We start from the raw sequence: 21,719 nt of genomic DNA, 5'->3' as shown, positions 1-21,719 counted from the left end.
ATGAAAAAAATAAAAATAAAAATAAAAAATAAACAAAATAAACAAAATTACACAAGCCAATGAAAAATATATATATATATATGTATAAGTGAATCACTTCGCTGTATACCTAAATTGTAAATCTACAATACTTCAATTTTTAAAGCTAATAAATAAAAATTTTTAAATGAAAAAAAAAACTTGGTTTAAAAAAAATCAATAAAAGTTTGAAGTAGCAAAGCACTGTAAATATCCTAAATATCATCAAACCTCAGAGATATTGCAGCTTTTGGTTTGAGACCACCAAAATAAAGCAAATATCACAAAAAAGTCACATAAATTCTTTGGCTTCTCAGTGCATATAAAAGTTATGCTTATGCTACATTATAGTCTATTAGGTATACAACAGTATTACATCTAAAAAAGCAATGCACATACCTTAATTTTAAAATACTCATTGCTAAAAAGTGCTAACATCTGAGCCTTCAGTAAGTTGTTGTCTTTTTGCAATAGTGACATCAAACATCACTGATCACAGATCACCACCACAAACACTCTAATAGTTTAAAAGTTTGAAACATCGTGAGAATTGCCAAAATGTGACACAGAGACGTGAACTGGGCAAATGTTGTTAGAAAAACGGCACCAATAAACTTGGTCAATGCAGGGTTGCCCCAAACCTTTCACTTATTAGAAAATGCAGTGAAACACAATAAAGTGAAGCAAAACAAAATGAAGTCTGCTTGTGTCCATCAACAGGAAATTGACTGAGTAAATTACAGCCTAAAAATACAAGGAACTATTATGCAGTCATTTAAAATAATTAAGCAGACTTATGTGGGCTAATATGGAATTGTACCCAAGATACATTGTTAAGTGAAAAAATAAAGGTATAGAGCAGTGTCTTTTGTGTTATTGTTTGCATAAAACACACACAGGCACACATACACACACAATTTCTGAGAAGACAGACAAGAAGCAAGTAACACTATTTCTTCCAGGGAGAGTCCTAAGAATGAGGCTTGCTGGAAGACTTCCTTCCCACCCCTTTTACTAAGTACCCAGTACTCTTGCATGGAAAATCCCATGGATGGAGGAGCCTGGTGGGCTGCAGTCCAAGGGGTCGCGAAGAGTCAGACACGACTGAGCGACTTAACTTTCACTTTTCACTTTCAAGCATTGGAGAAGGAAATGGCAACCCACTCCAGTGTTCTTGCCTGGAGAATCCCAGTGATGGAGAAGCCTGGTAGGCTGCCATCTATGGGGTCGCACAGAGTCGGACATGACTGAAGCGACTTAGCAGCAGCAGCAGCAGCAGCAGTGTATGTACATGCACTGTTTTTCTATTAAAAGTTACTTAATGAGGTAGAGAAAATTTTGGAAAAAGACAGAGAATAATCAGTAACTATCTATGCACAATGACTACCCAGCTAGTTAAAGGCTTATACTAGAAGTCTAGATGGATTAACCAACTAGCTATATGTTATTGACAAAATGTCAGCAACAATCCCATTACAGAGCCAAGTTCATGCTTGTGCTGGGAGGATAACCCGTCTGTCCAAATTGGGTTGGTGTGAACGGCCTCTCAACCTGGCTCACAATAGCCCAAACACCTTCACCAATGCAGAAATTCAATGGCTTTTTGAAGAAAACCTCTTCTTCACAGAGATCATTCATACATAACACTAGGAAACTCATTCTAGGGCAAGAGAAATTTGAAACAGGCCCTGAAGGATGAGTGTGTTTCAACAGACACAAACGTCAGGGAAATGGAGGAAAGTTAAGAAAAACTAGTGTACATCTCGGAGGGCAACGTAACTGGGAGGAAAAAATAAATAAAATCCACAGATTACGTGCCTAAAGCAACTCCCAGCAAAGAACCCCAGACGCTCGCATCATCCGCCACCAGCAAGTGGGGGCTGAACGGAGAGGAGCGGGCGGCATTGCCTAGGGTAAGGACCGGGCCCGAGTGCCCCGAGGGCGATCTGAGGGAGCTAGCGTGAGATAGTAACCTAAACTGTGGGACAGCGAGAGAGAGAGAACTATCCCGCGAAAAGCCCAACTCTAAGGCACTGCCGGCCCGCTCACAGAACAAAGGACTGAGCGATACCAGAGGAGAGCTAGCCGGCTGCGGACCGCCCCATCCCCCGCCGGACACAGCGGGCAGGCAGGGCCCGCCAGAGCCGGAAAGGGGCAAACTCGGCTCCAGAGAGGGCACCCCCTACCAAACTGCAAACAGGCTCCCAGTTTCTAAGCAAAGACTGCCTGAGATCCCGGAGGGTCGACAGCCGCCGGGAGGGTCGCAGACAGAGACCAGCTCCCCAGAACCGACACAAAGCACACCGGAGCCGGGCGCGCCCGTAAACCGAGGCGGGGACCAGGGTGGTGATAAGCCGCACCGCCCCAACAGGGGACAGCGCCCTCGCCAAACTTCTGGCCGCCTGGGCAGCTCCGACCGGGAACGGCACAAGCCGCGGGCGAAACCGAGTCTGCGCCTTTGTGGAGTAACCGGGAGCCTGAACCTGAGCGGCTTAGACCTGGGAAGTGCACGCAGCTCAGGGCCCGCTCCCCGGCCGAGTAACCTGAAGCCTGAGCAGGGTAGACGGGGAAAGCACACACGCCGTGAGCGGGGGCGAACCCAGTGCGGCCGAGACACTGCGAGCTTACCACACACACGCCAGAATTGCAGTGTTCCTTCCTCCCCACAGCACGATTGAACAAGCGAACCTAAAGAGATCACCTCCACCGCTTTGTTGCAGGGCGGAAATTAGATACTGAAGAGATCTCCAAACAGAAGCCAAATAAACAGAGGGAAGCGCTTTGGAAGGGACAGGCCAACAGATTAAGATCCCTGTAGTTAATACCGACTGCATTGAAAAGGACCTATAGATCTTGAAAAGTATAAGCAGGAATAAGGATCTATCTAAAACTGAGCAGATCCCACACTGCTCACAACAGCTCCAGAGAAAGTCCGGGATATATATATTTTTTACTATTATTATTATTTTTTTTTTTTTAATTTTTTTTTAATTAAAAAAAAATTTTTTTTTCTCTTCTTTCCTTTTTCTTCAAGTCCTCTATTACACCTTTAACTTTCCTTTTCATAACCCACTATTACCTTGCAAAAAAAAAAAAAAACCCTATTTTTGAAGCAAACTACATACATATATCTTATACCTTTTGTGTTTTCTTTTTTTTAATGTTTTTTTTCCTGTTCTACATTTTTTTACTGTTTCTTTTTTTTACTGTTTTACTGTTTTTTTTCTTTTTACACTGTTTCCTTTTTTCTTTTTTTTTAGATTGTAAGTTTTATAAGAGTCTAACCTCTACTCTAGATTTTTAATCTTTGTTTTACATATTTGATATCAACTTTGTACATTTAAGAACTCAATCTTTAGGACCCATTTTTACTCAGGAGTGTGATCACTGGCCTGATCACTCTCTCCCCCTATTGATGCTCTTTCTTCTCCCCCAGGGAACCTCTATCTCCCACCCTCCTCCTTCTCTTCTCAACCCAATTCTGTGAATCTCTGAGGGTGTTCTGGGTACCGGAGAACACTTCAGGAACAGGATACTGCCCAGAGCTCTCTCTCCCCTCTTGATTCCTCCCTTTCTACTCATGGTCACCTCTATTACCTTCCTCCCCCCTCTCTATGTATCTCTGTGAATCACTCTGAGGGTTCCAAACTGTGGAAAGCACAGAGGGAAGTGCTTACTGGCTAGATTGCTCTCTCCACATTTGAATTCCCCTCTTCCCCTCCTGGTCACCTCAACCCACCCCCCCCACCTCATCTCTCCATGTAACTCAGTGAACCTTTCTGGGTATCCCTCACTGCGGAGAATCTTTTCACCATTAACCTAAAAGTTTTATTATTGAGGCTGTATGGAAGGAGAAGTCTTGAGGCTACTGCAAGAATAAGACTGAAAGCCAGGGGAAACATTAATTAATAAGAGACCATCCAATAGCTTCCATAAATTCACTGAAAGCAAGCTCCACCCAAGAGACAATAAGTTCCAGAGCAAGACATACCACACAAATTCTCCAGCAACGCAGGAACATAGACCTGAGCATCAATATACAGGCTGCCCAGAGGCACACCAAATCCATAGACATCTCAAAAATTAATACTGGTCACTCCATTACACTCTAGAGAGCAGAAATCCAGCTCCACCCACCAGAACACCGACACAAGCTCCTCCAACCAGGAAACCTTGACAAGCCACCTGTCCAACCCCAACCGCAGTGAGGAACCTCCACAACAAAGAGGAACTTCATACTACCAGAATACAGAAGGGCCACGCCTAACACAGCAATCTAAACAAGATGAAAAGGCAGAGAAATACTCAACAAGTAAAGGAAAATGAGAAATGCCCCCAAAGCCAAACAAAAGAGGAGGAGATAGGGAATCTATCTGAAAAAGAATTTAGAATAAGGATAATAAAAATGATCCAAAATCTTGAAAGCAAAATGGAGTTACAGATAAATAGCCTGGAGACAAAGATTGAGAAGATGCAAGAAATGTTTATCAAGGACTTAGAAGAAATAAAAAGGAATCAATATAGAATGAATAATGAAATAAAGGAGATAAAAGACACTCTGGAGGGAACCAACAGTAGAATAACGGAGGCAGAAGATAGGATAAGTGAGGTAGAAGATAGAATGATGGAAATAAACGAAGCAGAGAGGAAAAAAGAAAAAAGAATCAAAAGAAATGAGGAAAACCTCCGGGACCTCTGGGACAATATGAAACGCCCCAACATTCGAATCATAGGAGTCCCAGAAGAAGAAGATAAAAGGAAAGGCCATGAAAAAATACTCGAGGAGATAATAGGTGAGAATTTCCCTAAATTGAGGAAAGAAATAGTCACAGAAGTCCAAGAAACCCAGAGAGTTCCAAACAGGATAAACCCAAGGCGAAACACCCCAAGACACATATTAATCAAATTAACAAAGATCAAACACAAAGGACAAATATTAAAAGCAGCAAGGGAAAAACAACAAATAACACACAAGGGGATCCCCATAAGGATAACAGCTGATCTTTCAATAGAAACCCTTCAGGCTAGAAGGGAATGGCAGGACATACTTAAAGTAATGAAAGAGAATAATCTACAACCCAGATTACTGTACCCAGCAAGGATCTCATTCAGATATGAAGGAGAATTCAAAAGCTTTACAGACAGGCAAGAGCTGAGGGAATTCAGCACCACCAAACCAGCTCTCCAGCAAATGCTAAAGGATCTTCTCTAAACAGGAAACACAGAAAGGATGTTTCAACACGAACTCAAAACAACAAAGTAAATGGCAACGGGATCATACTTATCAATAATTACCTTAAATGTAAATGGGTTGAATGCCCCAACCAAAAGACAAAGGCTTGCTGAATGGATACAAAAACAAGACCCCTATATATGCTGTCTACAAGAGACCCACCTCAAAACTAGGGACACACACAGGCTGAAAGTGAAAGGATGGAAAAACATATTCCATGCAAACGGAGACCAAAAGAAAGCAGGAGTCGCAATACTCATTTCAGATAAAATAGACTTTAAAATAAAGGATGTGAAAAGGGACAAAGAAGGACACTACAGAAAGATCAAAGGATCAATTCAAGAAGAAGACGTAACAATCATAAATATATATGCACCCAACATAGGAGCACCACAATATATAAGGCAAATACTAACAAGTATGAAAGGGGAAATTAACAATAACACAATAATAGTGGGAGACTTTAATACTCCACTCACGCATATGGATAGATCAACTAAACAGAAAATTAACAAGGAAACACAAACTTTAAATGATACAATAGACAAATTAGATTTAATTGATATTTACAGGACTTTCCACCCCTAAACAATCAATTTTACCTTTTTCTCAAGTGCACATGGAACTTTCTCCAGGATAGATCACATCCTGGGCCATAAATCTAGCCTTGGTAAATTCAAAAAAATTGAAATCATCCCAGCCATCTTCTCTGACCACAATGCAGTAAGATTAGACCTCAATTACAGGAAAAAAACTATTAAAAGTTCCAACATATGGAGGCTAAACAACACGCTTCTGAATAACGAACAAATCACAGAAGAAATCAAAAAAGAAATAAAATTATGCATAGAAACGAATGAAAATGAAAGCACAACAACCCAAAACCTATGGGACACTGTAAAAGCAATACTAAGGGGAAGGTTCATAGCAATACAGGCGTACCTCAAGAAACAAGAAAAAAATCAAATAAATCAACTAACTCTACACCTAAAGCAACTAGAGAAGGAAGAAATGAAAAACCCCAGGGTCAGTAGAAGGAAAGAAATCTTAAAAATTAGGGCAGAAATAAATGCAAAAGAAACAAAAGAGACCATAGCAAAAATCAACAAAACTAAAAGCTGGTTTTTCGAGAAGATAAACAAAATTGATAAGCCATTAGCCAGACTCATCAAGAAACAAAGGGAGAAGAATCAGATCAACAAAATTAGAAATGAAAATGGAGAGATCACAACAGACTCCACAGAAATACAAAGGATCATAAGAGACTACTACCAACAGCTATATGCCAATAAAATGGACAACTTGGAAGAAATGGACAAATTCTTAGAAAAGTATAACTTTCCAAAACTGAACCAGGAAGAAATAGAAGATCTTAACAGACCCATCACAAGCACGGAAATCGAAACTGTAATCAGAAATCTTCCAGCAAACAAAAGCCCAGGACCAGACGGCTTCACAGCGGAATTCTACCAAAAATTTAGAGAAGAGCTAACACCTATCCTACTCAAACTCTTCCAGAAAATTGCAGAAGATGGTAAACTTCCAAACTCATTCTATGAGGCCACCATCACCCTAATTCCAAAACCAGACAAAGACGTCACAAAAAAGGAAAACTACAGGCCAATATCACTGATGAACATAGATGCAAAAATCCTTAATAAAATTCTAGCAAACAGAATCCAACATCATATTAAAAAGATCATACATCATGACCAAGTGGGCTTTATCCCAGGAATGCAAGGTTTTTTTAACATCCGCAAATCAATCAATGTAATTCACCACATTAACAAATTGAAAGAAAAAAACCATATGGTTATCTCAATAGATGCAGAAAAAGCCTTTGACAAAATTCAGCATCCATTTATGATTAAAACCCTCCAGAAAGCAGGAATAGAAGGAACATATCTCAACATAATAAAAGCTATATATGACAAACCCACAGCAAACATTATCCTCAATGGTGAAAAATTGAAAGCATTTCCCCTAAAGTCAGGAACAAGGCAAGGATGCCCACTTTCACCACTACTATTCAACATAGTTTTGGAAGTTTTGGCCACAGCAATCAGAGCTGAAAAAGAAATAAAAGGAATACAGATAGGAAAAGAAGAAGTAAAACTCTCACTGTTTGCAGATGACATGATCCTCTACATAGAAAACCCTAAAGACTCGACTAGAAAATTACTAGAGTTGATCAATGAATATAGTAAAGTTGCAGGATATAAAATTAACACACAGAAATCCCTTGCATTCCTATACTCCAATATTGAGAAAACAGAAAGAGAAATTAAGGAAACAATACCATTCACCACTGCATCAAAAAGAATAAAATACTTAGGAATATATCTACCTAAAGAAACAAAAGACTTATATATAGAAAACTATAAAACACTGATGAAAGAAATCAAAGAGGACACAAACAGATGGAGAAATATACCGTGTTCATGGATTGGAAGAATTAATATAGTGAAAATGAGTATTCTACCCAAAGCAATCTACAGATTCAATGCAATCCCTATCAAGCTACCAATGGTATTTTTCACAGAACTAGAACAAATCGTCTCACAATTTGTATGGAAATATAAGAAACCTCGAATAGCCAAAGCAATCTTGAGGAAGAAGAATGGAACTGGAGGAATCAACCTGCCTGACTTCAGGCTCTACTACAAAGCCACAGTCATCAAGACAGTATGGTATTGGCACAAAGATAGAAATATAGATCAATGGAACAAAATAGAAAGCCCAGAGATAAACCCACGCACATATGGACACCTTATCTTCGACAAAGGAGGCAAGAATATACAATGGAGAAAAGACAATCTCTTTAACAAGTGGTGCTGGGAAAACTGGTCAACCACTTGTAAAAGAATGAAACTAGAACACTTCCTAACACCGTACACAAAAATAAACTCAAAATGGATTAAAGATCTAAACGTAAGACCAGAAACAATAAAACTCCTAGAGGAAAACATAGGCAAAACACTCTCCGACATAAATCACAGCAGGATCCTCCATGACCCACCTCCCAGAATATTGGAAATAAAAGCAAAAATAAACAAATGGGACCTAATTAAAATTAAAAGCTTTTGCACAACAAAGGAAACTATAAACAAGGTGAAAAGACAGCCTTCAGAATGGGAGAAAATAATAGCAAATGAAGCAACAGACAAACAATTAATCTCAAAAATATACAAGCAACTTCTGCAGCTGTATTCCCGAAAAATAAACGACCCGATCAAAAAATGGGCCAAAGAACTAAACAGACATTTCTCCAAAGAAGACATACAGATGGCTAACAAACACATGAAAAGATGCTCAACATCACTCATTATTAGAGAAATGCAAATCAAAACCACAATGAGGTATCATTTCACACCAGTCAGAATGGCTGCTATCCAAAAGTCTACAAGCAATAAATGCTGGAGAGGGTGTGGAGAAAAGGGAACCCTCTTACACTGTTGGTGGGAATGCAAACTAGTACAGCCACTATGGAGAACAGTGTGGAGATTCCTTAAAAAACTGGGAATAGAACTGCCATATGACCCAGCAATCCCACTGCTGGGCATATACACCGAGGAAACCAGAATTGAAAAAGACGCATGTACCCCAATGTTCATCGCAGCACTGTTTATAATAGCCAGGACATGGAAGCAACCTAGATGTCCATCAGCAGACGAATGGATAAGGAAGCTGTGGTACATATACACAATGGAATATTACTCAGCCATTAAAAAGATACATTTGAATCGGTTCTACTGAGATGGATGAAACTGGAGCCCATTATACAGAGTGAAGTAAGCCAGAAAGAAAAACAACAATACAGTATACTAATGCATATATATGGAATTTGAAAGATGGTAACGATAACCCTATATGCGAGACAGAATAAGAGACACAGACGCATGGAACAATTTTATGGACTCTGAGGGAGAAGGTGAGGGTGGGACGTTCTGGGAGAATGGCATTGAGACATGTGTATTGTCATATGTGAAACAGAGCACCATTCCATGTTCGATGCATGTGACAAGGGCTCAGGGCCGGGGCAATGGGATGATCCAGAAGGATGGGATGGGGAGGGAGGTGGGTGGGGGGTCCGGGAAGGGGAACACATGTAAACCCATGGCTGATTCTTGTCAATGTATGGCAAAAACTATTACAATATTGTAAAGTAATTAGCCCCCAACTAAAATAAATAAATTTATAAATAAATAAATAAATAAATAAATAAAAAAGAAAAACTAGTGTACAAAAGCAGAACAATGTGGCAGGTGTTACATGCAAGAGGACCGTGGGAGGAGGATAATTTACCAGGAGGAGACAAGGCTAAGAACATGCTATATGTGTTCATGTGCGTGTAAAGCTACAAAACACATCCTCTCTGTTCACAGCACTGCAGCAGCCTTCGGTAGACAGAAAGAACAGTGTCCCCTCAAGACGACCATGTTCTAATCCCTGAAGCTTGTGACTATTAGCTTCACGGCAAAAGGGGCTTGGCATCTGTGATGAGGTTAAGGGATTTAAAATGGGAAGAGTACCCTGGATTATCTGGGTGGCTCAATGTAATGACGACGGTTCTTCTAAGTGGGAGGCAGGAGGGTCAGAATCAGAAGGACATGGGGTTCCAGAAGCAGCAGTCAGGGGGCTTCCCTGGTGGTCCAGTGGTTAAGACTCCATGCTCCCAATGCAGGGGGCCTGTGTCGAATCTCTGGTCAGGGAACTAGATCCCACATGCATGCATGCTCCAAGTAAGACTCAGAGAGAGAGAGAGAGAGAGAGAGAAACGAAGGAAGGAGCAGCGGTCAGAGTGATGCAAAAGGGGCTGTGAGCTGAGGAACACAGGCAGCCTCTAGAAGCTAGGAAAGACAAAGGACAGATTTTCCCCAAGGCCCTCCAGAAGGAACACAGCCCTGCAACTTTTTGGTTTTAGCCCTGTAATATCCATTTCAGAGCTTCTGAGCAGAACTACTAAGTCACTATGTCTGTGGTAACCTGTCATAGCAGCAATAGGAAACTAATACAAATCTCCATTATTTGTATTTACCCCCATTTTACAGACGAGAACGCTGAACTCATCAAGGTCCAAGTACCTGCCCAAATCTCAAAGCCAGGGACTGGAGGAACCAGGATTTAAACCCAGGTATAAGGGTGGAACAGAAAGCAGCTACTGGACAGGGACCTTGCAGTCACACTGTGAACATCATAAATGTCAGACGGAAGAGTATCACTTCGTGCAGTGGGCAGTCAGAAGGCATGAGGTTCTGAACAAACAGGGGAAATGAACAGAGCTGACTGACATTCTCAACCCAGTCCAATGTATCACAGGTAATTCTGCATGTCTTTTTTCATCATTCTGAACAGAAACAGAGATGGGTCCTCCCTATCACAGTGATATGACATGGCTTTGCCCTGCAGGACGTTCACTGATGGCAAACATTTCCCTATTTGTAGTCCTGAATGATATAAAAACAATTTTCACAAAGAAAATTCCCTTCTCTTTCTTTTTACTTTAGTGATTGCTCCTAATTGGCTGCATTGCCCTACACTAAGCTGATGAAATGGTCTGCACATCTTCCTATCATTGAGCTGCATGTTGAACAGGTTGGAGATAGAACCTGGATGCAGGTTATTCTGTGCTTCCTTATAGGTACAAAGTTTCAGCCTAGAGAACAACGTTCTTCCCCTAAAAAGATCAGTTATTGTGAAAAGAATGAAGCTTCCCTAACCTAGATTATCCCCACCACCACCATCAACATCATCATTTATACTGCTTACTAAAGAAAAGTGAAAAGTGAAAGTGCAGTCACTCAGTCGTGTCCGACTTTTTGTGACCCCCATGGACTGTAGCCCACCAGGCTCCTCTGTCCCTGGGATTCTCCAGGCAAGAATACTGGAGTGAGTTGCCATTTCCTTCTCCGGGAGATCTTCCCAACACAGGGATTTTACCCGGGTCTCTCGCACTGTAGGCACACGCTTTACCGTCTGAGCCACCAGGGAAGCCCACTGCTTATTAAAGCCTTATTAAAAGCTTACTTTGAAAACTCTTTGCCAACAGTTTTCTAATTCTACCAACAACCCTGTGTGACTGCATCATACCCACATGACAACTGACAAAACGGAAGTTCCAAGAGCTTCAAACTTCTGCTAATCAGTTAATCAATTGACAGTCAAACTCTAGTTTGATGCCAAAGCCACACTTTTTCATTTATAAAACTATGCCACCTCCTCAGGTAGAGTTAATTTCATAATTCATGAAGGGTAAAGAAGAGTGGGTGGGGTGCAGAGGTTTTTCTCACTCTATTTCATCCCCGAATTGTCCAAATTCTCACCCATACTGTGTCAATGATGATCTGCTTGTAATGGGTAAATTCACTTCTTAACCTGTGAACAGAACCCCAGGAACCTTCGTTTTCTGACAGTGTTTGTCCATTTAAATCCCAAGAAGCCGAGGCACAAAGCTCTCCTTCCCACTTCCAGGAACCCACACGCTGCATGAGGAGGGTGGGCGAATTTTTAATTTGGACTTTTTGTCCATGTTCCTAAGCTACTCCTCCAGGTTTTCAAATTAGGCCCCCTCCTTACTGACTTTATATCTTAATATTCTACACATTAATGTTCATTCCTTTCAAAAGTATAAAAACTTTCAAAAGGATAAAAACTCGGTAGACTCAAGATCAACCTTGATGGGGCCCCACCTGCTGAGCCCTTCTCTTTAGTCTAAACTGCCCACACACCCCATTCTTCATCTCCCCATGAAGGGAACCAACTTAATCTTCAAAGGCAACGGCCAATTTCCTCTAGTAGCATCGTCCCATTAACATTATCCCAGATCAAAGAAAAGTTCCTATGTCCATCCACAGGCTCTAGCGTCTTGCCAGAAAGCTTGACTTGCTTGTCAACCACAGACACACCAACTACTAAACAATTTGCTGTGAGCGGTTGATGACGACATAATCTCCAGCCAAAAATAGTGGAGTGCACCTGCCTAGCAGTGCCCCCACAAAGCACAAGAGCTTCATCTGAGATACAGATACCTCTGCACGGAAAATGAAAGCCAGACGCCTTGGGATATGGTTCACTGGGCTTTTCTCCATGACTTGACCATGAGGTTATGACTCATCACAGAGACCAGGGAAAGGAATACAGGGGCAACCTTGCCCCTGCCAGCCCTCCCTAAGTCCCAGACCCCAGGAACGGTGACCCGGATGCTCTGATGCCGAGAGGAAACTGGTCCTCTCTGCTCGGCTTCTCCCAATAGGACTGATGAGCACATGTGTCTCTCCCAGTGCAAGGGGGATGCTATCTTTAGAAGCTCCAGGATCCCGTCCCCCTGACAACGCTCTATTCAAGTTTGGGCTTCTCTGAGATTTCTAAAAGGTAAAACAGGGTCAACCCTCCAAGCAGTGAGACTCCCCAGAGCTGGGGAGGGACTCCAAAAGGCTTGTCTGCCCCCAGAATATCTCCCCGTATTTGCCCACTAACGGGCCTGAGCCACTTCTTTGTCTAAGGGACATACCTCCTGCCCTCCCCTCTGGAGTCCAGGAGCATGGCCTGGGCATGCGCCACATTCACACCTGCTCAGCAGGAAGTCCTTGATAACACTGGGGACCATGTGGAGTTTAAACATTAGTCAGCTCTGGCCTGTGAAGATGAACTTCACTCTCAGAGAAACGAGCTACAAGTGTCACTGACCGCTGTTTCCTGGAGGTGGTGACAGATAGGGGCAAATGTCCCCAGGCCCTGCTGCTGTCTGGGGAGCAGGTTCCCCCACCTGTGAGCCCCCAGTGAGGACAAAGGCCAGGCTGCTTGGTCAGCACACATGCAGTGAGCATTTGCCAGGCCCTGCAGAGAGGGAGGGAGGCAGATGAAGGAGCTTTCTGCCCAGGAAGCTCCCAGGCCAGTGAGAAGGGAGGCAGACCATAAACAAACATATATGTCAGGCGCTGGTCAGAGCTAGAAACAAAGATAAAGTGCAGGGGCAAAAAATACGTTCTGGGAGAATAGCATTGAAACATGTATATTATCGTATGTGAAACAGAACACCATTCCATGTTCGATGCATGAGACAAGGGCTCAGGGCCGGGGCAATGGGATGACCCAGAGGGATGGGATGGGGAGGGAGGTGGGTGGGGGGTCCAGGAAGGGGAACACATGTAAACCCATGGCTGATTCATGTCAATGTATGGCAAAAACTATTACAATATTGTAAAGTAATTAGCCCCCAACTAAAATAAATAAATTTATTAAAAAAAAAAAAAAGAAAAAAAAAATACATATAAAATAGCATGGACATTTCTATATGAGATGGCCAGGGAAGGCCTCTGTCCTGAGAACTGAATGGAACAGGAAGAGGGATATTCCAGAAGCATATCTGGAAGACTTTTCCAGGATGAATGCAAGGCCCTGGGCTGGCGAGGGTCCCGGCTTGGTAAAGAGCAGGCAGCCAAGGTTCCTGGAGTGTGGGAAGGAGGAGGGGGAGGAGCCTGGGAAGTTCAGACAGAGCATTAGGGCTTCTGTGCCATGGTTCTTGCCTGAGTTATTTCACAAAGCTGCTCAGATGGGCCTCTTTAGGCCTCAGTTTAGCCATCTACACAACGGGGATGATGTTCTACCTGCTGCACCAAATAAGAGTGGTAAAGGTGATGCACACCAGGCCCGCCCTCAGACTCCACTGTAAGCAGGGGCTCGAAACCCAAAAGTTAACAGCTCCACACCCCACATTGTCTGCACCCGTGTCTCCTGCACGGTGCTGGCTGAAGGGGGAATAAAAATGCCATCTGCATCTCACTGATCATCTGCTGGACACCTAGCTACTGGTCTGCACCCCCTCAGGCCCTTCCAGGAACTGGCACTTTACCTTATAATGGCTCAAGTCATGTCATAGATCAACAAGAGGAGGTTATGAAAATGTATCACACACACACACACACACACACACACACAGTGTGATACTAAAATGATTTAGCTTTATTTTTTTCATTCGTCACAGACTTGAAAAGTCTGCTTAAAAATAGAAACTGGATCCCCAAATTGTTTTCACCATTAAATCAGATCCACTTCTTGAGCAGCAGCAAAATGAACTCCCTTCCTCCAACCCTGGCTTTCTGCCTTTCTTCTCCAGGAACAAATCACTGTGTCTCAACCTTCATAAATGACAGGAGAGCAGAATGGAAGAGATCAACTGTCAGGAGGCTTCAGCGCCAGCATTTTCCCGAGGGTAAATATCAGGGACGATTATAATGGTCTTATTTCTTTACTTGACTTTTCAAACAAAAATACCAATCCAGAACTTCCTCCTAAGTGCAAGCAACCGTCGGCTGGCTGTGCCTTTCTCCCTCTCTGAGAGCTTCACAGCATTTGAATGGGAAAAATCAAAGTGTCATCTTGAAAGAGAAAAAGATGAGAACACATGTCATGGCATCGTTCTTCAGCAGAACATTTGATACAGCATCCAAGCCAATGCTATTTAGTCAGTGAGTTCCCAGGCCTTAGCCAGTTGTATTTACATATCAAGAAAACCTGCACTGCTTAAAATTCCCAGTTAAAAAAACAGAACTGGTGGAAATGCTTTAGGAAAAAAGAATTAGAAGGTATGTGTAAGTCAACATTTTTAAGCAGGGCACAAAACGACAAAAAATCTACTGCAGAACAGAAAATATTCAAGTCTTATGAATTAAAAATGGGGCAACAGTAGAAGACACTAAGCAAAGTAAATTAAAAAAATGATAGGATGAGGTAGAAACACAAATTTTGAGTAAAGCTGGAATGGTATATTCATATCATGGAATATTATACAGCTATTGAAAAGAATGAGTTAGTTATATGAATTTATCTAGAGGAATGTAATACTCCCAATTTATCTATACAGATATCGCTGCAACCCATAAGACAGAGTTAACATCCCTCTGATTCCAAGGGCTTCCCAATAAGACAACTCCAGGGGGTGCAACTTACAGAATTCAGGCTCAGCAGAGAAACTCGGGTCCTGCAAATTGATGTGAACCAGGATACAAATATGAAGTTCACAGAATGGCAATGAACATATTAACTGATGCTAAACCTTCCTAGTTGCCCAGAAAAAAAGCTAAATAAAACTTCAACAGAACAGCTTCCTTCTCTAAGGTTGAAAAACGATCAATTTATGTGGGAAACCTGCTGTCTATAAACTGTTAATGACATTTTTGGAAATGAACTAGCTATCCCTGTTAAATTTCATTTTAGGAAATCCATACTTTAGAAATAAAAGCATTCTATAAGGCAACAGATATAAATATGCTGATTATAGCACTATAAGAAATGGAAAATAATGAAAACAGCATGAATGTCCAGTAATACTGGAATGGTACATCCACAGCATGGAATGTAACATGGGCATGAAAAAGAATGAGTTAGAGTTACATATATTTATGTAGAGGGATGTAATAGTAAATGTATCTATAAGAATATCAGTTCAGTTCAGTTCAGTCGCTCAGTCGTGTCCGACTCTTTGCGACCCCATGAATTGCAGCACGCCAAGCCTCTCTATCCATCACCAACTCCCGGAGTCTACCCAAACCCATGTCCATCGAGTCAGTGATGCCATCCAACCATCTCATCCTCTGTCTTCCACTTCTCCTCCTGCCCCCAATCCTTCCCAGCATTAGGGTCTTTTCCAATGAGTCAACTCTTTGCATCAGGTGGCCAAAGTATTGGAGTTTCAGCTTCAACATCAGTCCTTCCAATGAACACCCAGGATTGGTCTCCTTTAGGATGGATTGATTGGATCTCCTTGCAGTCCAAGGGGCTCTCAAGAGTCTTCTCCAACACCACAGTTCAAAAGCATCAATTCTGCGGCGCTCAGCTTTCTTTACCGTCCAACTCTCACATCCATACATGACTACTGGAAAAACCATAGCCTTGACTAGACGGACCTTTGTTGGCAAAGTAATGTCTCTGCTTTTAAATATGCTATCTAGGTTGGCCATAACCTTCCTTCCAAGGAGTAAGCGCCTTTTAATTTCATGGCTGCAATCACCATCAGCAGTAATTTTGGAGCCCAAAAAAATAAAGTCTGACACTGTTTCTACTGTTTCCCCATCTATTTCCCATGAAGTGATGGGACCAGATGCCATGATCTTAGTTTTCTGAATGTTGAGCTTTAAGCCAACTTTTTCACTCTCCTCTTTCATTTTCATCAAGAGACTCTTTAGTTCTTCTTCACTTTCTGCCATAAGAGTGGTGTCATCTGCATATCTGACGTTATTGATATTTCTCCCGGCAATCTTGATTCCAGCTTGTGTTTCTTCCAGCCCAGCATTTCTCGTGATGTACTCTGCATGTAAGTTAAATAAGCAGGGTGACAATTTACAGCCTTGACGTACTCCTTTTCCTATTGGGAACCAGTCTGTTGTTCCATGTCCAGTTCTAACTGTTGCTTCCTGACCTGCATACAGGTTTCTCAAGAGACAGGTCAGATGGTCTGGTATTCCCATCTCTTTCAGAATTTTCCACAGTTTATTGTGATCCACACAGTCAAAGGCTTTGGCATAGTCAATAAAGCAGAAATAGATGTTTTTCTGGAACTCTCTTGCTTTTTCGATGATCCAGCGGATATTGGCAATTTGATCTCTGGTTCCTCTGCCTTTTCTAAAACCAGCTTGAACATCTGGAAGTTCACGGTTCATGTATTTCTGAAGCCTGGCTTGGAGAATTTTGAGCATTACTTTACTAGCATGTGAGATGAGTGCAATAGTGCAGTAGTTTGAGCATTCTTTGGCATTGCCTTTCTTTGGGATTAGAACGAAAAGTGACCTTTTCCAGTCCTGTGGCCACTGCTGAGTTTTCTACATTTGCTGGCATATCGAGTGCAGCATTTTAACAGCATCATCTTTTAGGATTTGAAATAGCTCAACTGGAATTCCATCACCTCCACTAGCTTTGTTCGTAGTGATGCTTTCTAAGGCCCACTTGACTTCACATTCCAGGATGTCTGGCTCTAGGTGAGTGATCACATCATCTTAATTATCGGGTCATGAAGATCTTTTTTGTACAGTTCTTCTGTGTATTCTTGCCACCTCTTCTTAATATCTTCTGCTTCTGTTAGGTCCATACCATTTCTGTCCTTTATCGAGCCCATCTTTGCATGAAATGTTCCCTTGGTATCTCTAATTTTCTTGAAGAGATCTCTAGTCTTTCCCATTGAAGAAGCTGAAGTTGAACGGTTCTATGAAGACCTACAAGACCTTTTAGAACTAACACCCAAAAAAGATGTCCTTTTTATTATAGGGGACTGGAATGCAAAAGTAGGAACTCAGGAAACACATGGAGTAACAGGAAAATTTGGACTTGGATTACAGAATGAAGCAGGGCAAAGGCTAATAGAGTTTTGCCAAGAGAATGCACTGGTCATAGCCCACACCCTCTTCCAACAACACAAGAGAAGACTCTACACATGGACATCACCAGATGGTCAACACCGAAATCAGATTGATTATATTCTTTGCAGCCAAAGATGGAGAAGCTCTATACAGTCAGCAAAAACAAGACCGAGAGCGGACTGTGGCTCAGATCATGAACTCCTTCTTGCCAAATTCAGACTTAAATTGAAGAAAGTAGGTAAATCCACTAGACCATTCAGGTATGACCTAAATCAAATCCCTCATGATTATACAGTGGAAGTGAGAAACAGATTTAAGGGACTAGATCTGATAGACAGAGTGCCTGATGAACTATGGACGGAGGTTTGTGACATTGTATAGGAGACAGGGATTAAGAACATCCCCATGGATAAGAAATGCAAAAAAGCAAAATGGCTGTCTGAGGAGGCCTTACAGATAGCTGGGAAAAGAAGAGAAGCGAAAAGCAAAGGAGAAAAGGAAAGATATTCCCATCTGAATGCAGAGTTCCAAAGAATAGCAAGGAGAGATAAGAAAGCCTTCCTCAGCGATCAATGCAAAGAAATAGAGGGAAACACACACACATACACATCAACAATACGGAGCCTACACTGTAGGATGTACAGTGTATACCTATGGAGTAAAAGTATAAAGACACACAGTAAGAACAGACACACTAGCTTCCAATACAAGTTGTTTGTGGGGATGGCAAGAGAACGGGATGTGCATCCATAACTGTGTCCTGTATCAACAGCATTTTTTGAGACATCTAAAGCAAATATGGTTAAATACTAATAAACATTTGCTCAGCCTGGATAGTGGGTCCATAGTAGTCTGTTCGTTTAATTTTCAGTGCTTTTTGGTCAATTTGAAATATTTCATGATATTTTAAAATTTAACCAAAGGCAGAATAGACAGTGGTGCCTTAAGGAACGGTAGTGCGCTCCTGCATGCATGCTCCGTCACTTCAGTAGTATCTGATTCTTTGTAGCTCCATGGACTGTAGCCCACCAGGATCCTCTGTCCATGAGATTCTCCAGACAAGATAATGGCATGGGATGCCATTCCCTCCTCCAGGGGATCTTCCTGACCCAGAGATCAAACCTTCGTCTCCTGCGTTTCCCGCACTGCAGGTGGGTTGTTTACCGCTAAGCCACCAGGGAAGCCCAAGGACCTGGAGAGTCAGGGGCCTATAAGGAAGGAAGCCCTTGGCCCTGATCACCTAGGACACACCCCATTGCACCTACCACCCTCACAGAGCAATAACAGACTACTCTTCCACTCTCAGTAGCCCTAGACCACACAATGTAGCCTCTCTTTTCCCCCTCAGTACAACAGGGATGGTGACACTCCATACCTCATGAAGCTGTGTGAGGGTGGAACGAAAAGACAGGAATTATACCCTTACTCCCTGGTGTGATATGTACCAGAATGTCAATTATTCTGATGAGGCAATAGGCCCTAAAACAAAACAAAACAAAAAATGCACAAAACATGACAAGAACTCAGAGGAAAATGAAAACAAACTTGGTCTGGCCAAAGTGACACATCAAACTTTTACAAAGCAGGGGCATTTGAGCAACCTCTTAGGAATGAGAATTTTCTAGAGTAAACTCCAACTAGAGAAGGGAGGGCCTTGTCTAGGTTGGGAGGATGAAACTGACAGAGTTAGAACACGACTAAAGATGTCTGGAGGACTTTAGAATGGGCCTCTGGATGTCGGCCAGGATGTTTTAACTTTAACTCCTGGTCTCGTGCTCTTTGACTGATTTCACAGAGGACTTCATGGTCATTCTCATGAGGAGGACATATCACCTACTCACTAATTATGGTCAAAAAAGGTTAAAGTGCCTGATTTCATGTCTTTAGGGAAACAAAAATCAAGATTCAGGAAACACTGAACAAATAAAAACAAGTCAGTGTGGAATTAAGAGCTAAAATTGGTGGGATGGACAGGAAGTTGCTGAAGTTCCAATACTATTGCCATCTGATGCAAAGAGTTGACTCATTGGAAAAGACCCTGGTGTTGGGAAAGTTAAAGGTAAGAGAAAAAGAGGGCGGCAGAGGATGAGATAATTGGATGGCCTCACCAACTCAGTGGACATGAATCTGAGCAAACTCCGGGAGGCAGAGGAGGACAGAGGAGCCTGGCGTGCTGCAGTCCATGGGGTCACAAAGAGCTGGACACGACGTAGTGACTGAACAAGAAGAAGTTGGAGAATGGAGAAAACATCAAGGGCTGCTGTCATCAGACCCAGAAGGGTCAAGGCCTGACCTGATAACCCGGAACAGGAAGAGTCCCCGTGGGAGACAGGAGCAGGAGCTTGTGTCAGGCTGTGGCTGAGACTGTTACCATTCGTTTCACGGCTCTCAGTGTTTCTTAATGTCGTTCCCAGTAACAGAATCCTGACATCATGGGGGCAGCAATGTGCCCAGGGGCTGGCCATTTCCATTTTGTCCCAGACACACAGCTGGACTCTAGTTCCCAGCTTTTCAGGGACACATGACCACGTGACAGAGCTCTGGCCAGTGGGGCATAAGTGGATGTTATGGGCCCCTTTCAGGCTGACCCAGAAACATCCCACATAGGATGCTCTATCATTATTTGCCACCTGCCCATTCAATGCAGAGGACGGCAGGTCCTCAAGGAAGGTAGTGCCAAAGAGACCAAATTTGGAGGTTGGTTTGTTCCAACAGCTAACATGAGTCTAATACACCAAGCTGCAAAGGTAAAATTCCCAACTTCCCTTTCAGCTAAAGGCGGTCCATGAGATTTAAGCCAGGGTCATCGTGTGAGGCTTACAGAAGACTCTTCAAAAGGGGCTGACTTGCTGTGATGCCTATTTCTTTGTCCTTGCTCCTCCTTTGCTTCTAAAGTAAGAGTGTGATGGCTGTATCTCCAGTAGTCAGCTTGTGAACCTGAGGATAGAAATCCTTGCTAATGGTGACAGAACAGAAAAAAGAACTTGGGGTATCTGTGTCTTCACAGACCCACCATGCTAGTCCTGGATTCTCTAATTTTTTAATTTTTTCTACATGAAATAATAAGCCCACAATCTATTCACAGCATGTTAGTAGAAACTCTTACTATCTTCCAAATCTACTTTACTAATAAAAGGTCATAACTACCCAATTACACTCATTTCACATGCCAGCAGGGTAATGCTCAAAATCCTTCAAGCTAGGATTCAGCAGTATGTGAACCAAGAACTTCCAGACACACAAGTTGGACTGAGAAAAGACAGAGGAACCAGAGATCAAATTGCCAACATCCACTGGCTCATAGAAAAAGCAAGGGAATTCAAAAAAAAAAAAAAAAATCAACATGTGCAAAAAGCCTTTGACTGTGTGGATCACGACAAACTGTAGGAAATTCTTAAAGAGATGGGAATATCAGACCACCTTATCTGCCTCCCAAGAAATCTGTATGCAGGACAAGAAGCAACAGTCAGAAACACACACGGAACAATGGACTGGTTCCAAATTGGGAAAGAAGTATCCGAGGCTGTATATTGTCACCCTGCTTAATTAACTTATATGCAGAGTACATCATGTGAAATGCCTGGTTGGATGAAGCTCAAGCTGGAATCAAGATTGCTGGAAGAAATATTGATAACCTCAGATATGCAGATGACACTATTGTAACCTCAGATATGCAGATGACACTACTTTAATAGCAGAAAGTTAAGAAGAACTAAAGAGCCTCTTGATGAGGGTGAAAAGCAGGCTTAAAACTCAACATTCAAAAAATGAGGACCATGGCACCTGGTCCCATCCTTTCATGGCAAATAGGTGGGAAAAAAGTGGAAACGGTGACAGATTTTATTTTCTTGGAGTTCAAAATCACTGTGGACAGTAACTGCAGCCATGAAATTTAACGACCCTTGCTCTTTGGAAGAAAAGTTATGACAAACCTTGACAGCATATTAAAAAGCAGAGACATTACTTTGCCAACAAAGGTCTGTCTAGTCAAAGCTACGGTTTTTCCAGTAGTCATGTATGGATGTGAGAGTTGGACTATAAAGAAAGCTGAGCGCCGAAGAATTGATGCTTTTGAATGGTGGTATTGGAGAAGACTCTTGAGAGTCCCTTGGACAGCT

General features: G+C 42.2%; 1 protein-coding gene and 1 long non-coding RNA gene across 8 annotated transcripts in view; one reads left to right on the top strand and one right to left on the bottom strand.

Annotated features, from left to right (window-relative positions):
• Window positions 1-21,719, bottom strand: part of CAMK1D (calcium/calmodulin dependent protein kinase ID) — a 496,165-nt gene that overhangs the window by 257,662 nt on the left and 216,784 nt on the right. The gene's annotated exons all lie outside the window — the stretch shown is intronic.
• LOC145531509 (uncharacterized) lies at window positions 12,239-18,433 on the top strand. The gene is made up of 2 exons (XR_014072494.1): window positions 12,239-12,622; window positions 14,367-18,433. It is a non-coding gene; the product is annotated as an uncharacterized LOC145531509 (long non-coding RNA).

This window comes from Giraffa tippelskirchi, chromosome 13 (assembly GCF_054371585.1).
Source record: "Giraffa tippelskirchi isolate mGirTip1 chromosome 13, T2T-mGirTip1v1.2.pri, whole genome shotgun sequence".
Classification (NCBI taxonomy): Eukaryota; Metazoa; Chordata; class Mammalia; order Artiodactyla; family Giraffidae; genus Giraffa; species Giraffa tippelskirchi.
The sequence above is the reverse complement of the archived record's forward strand: the minus strand, read 5'-3'. Positions and strand labels throughout refer to the sequence as shown.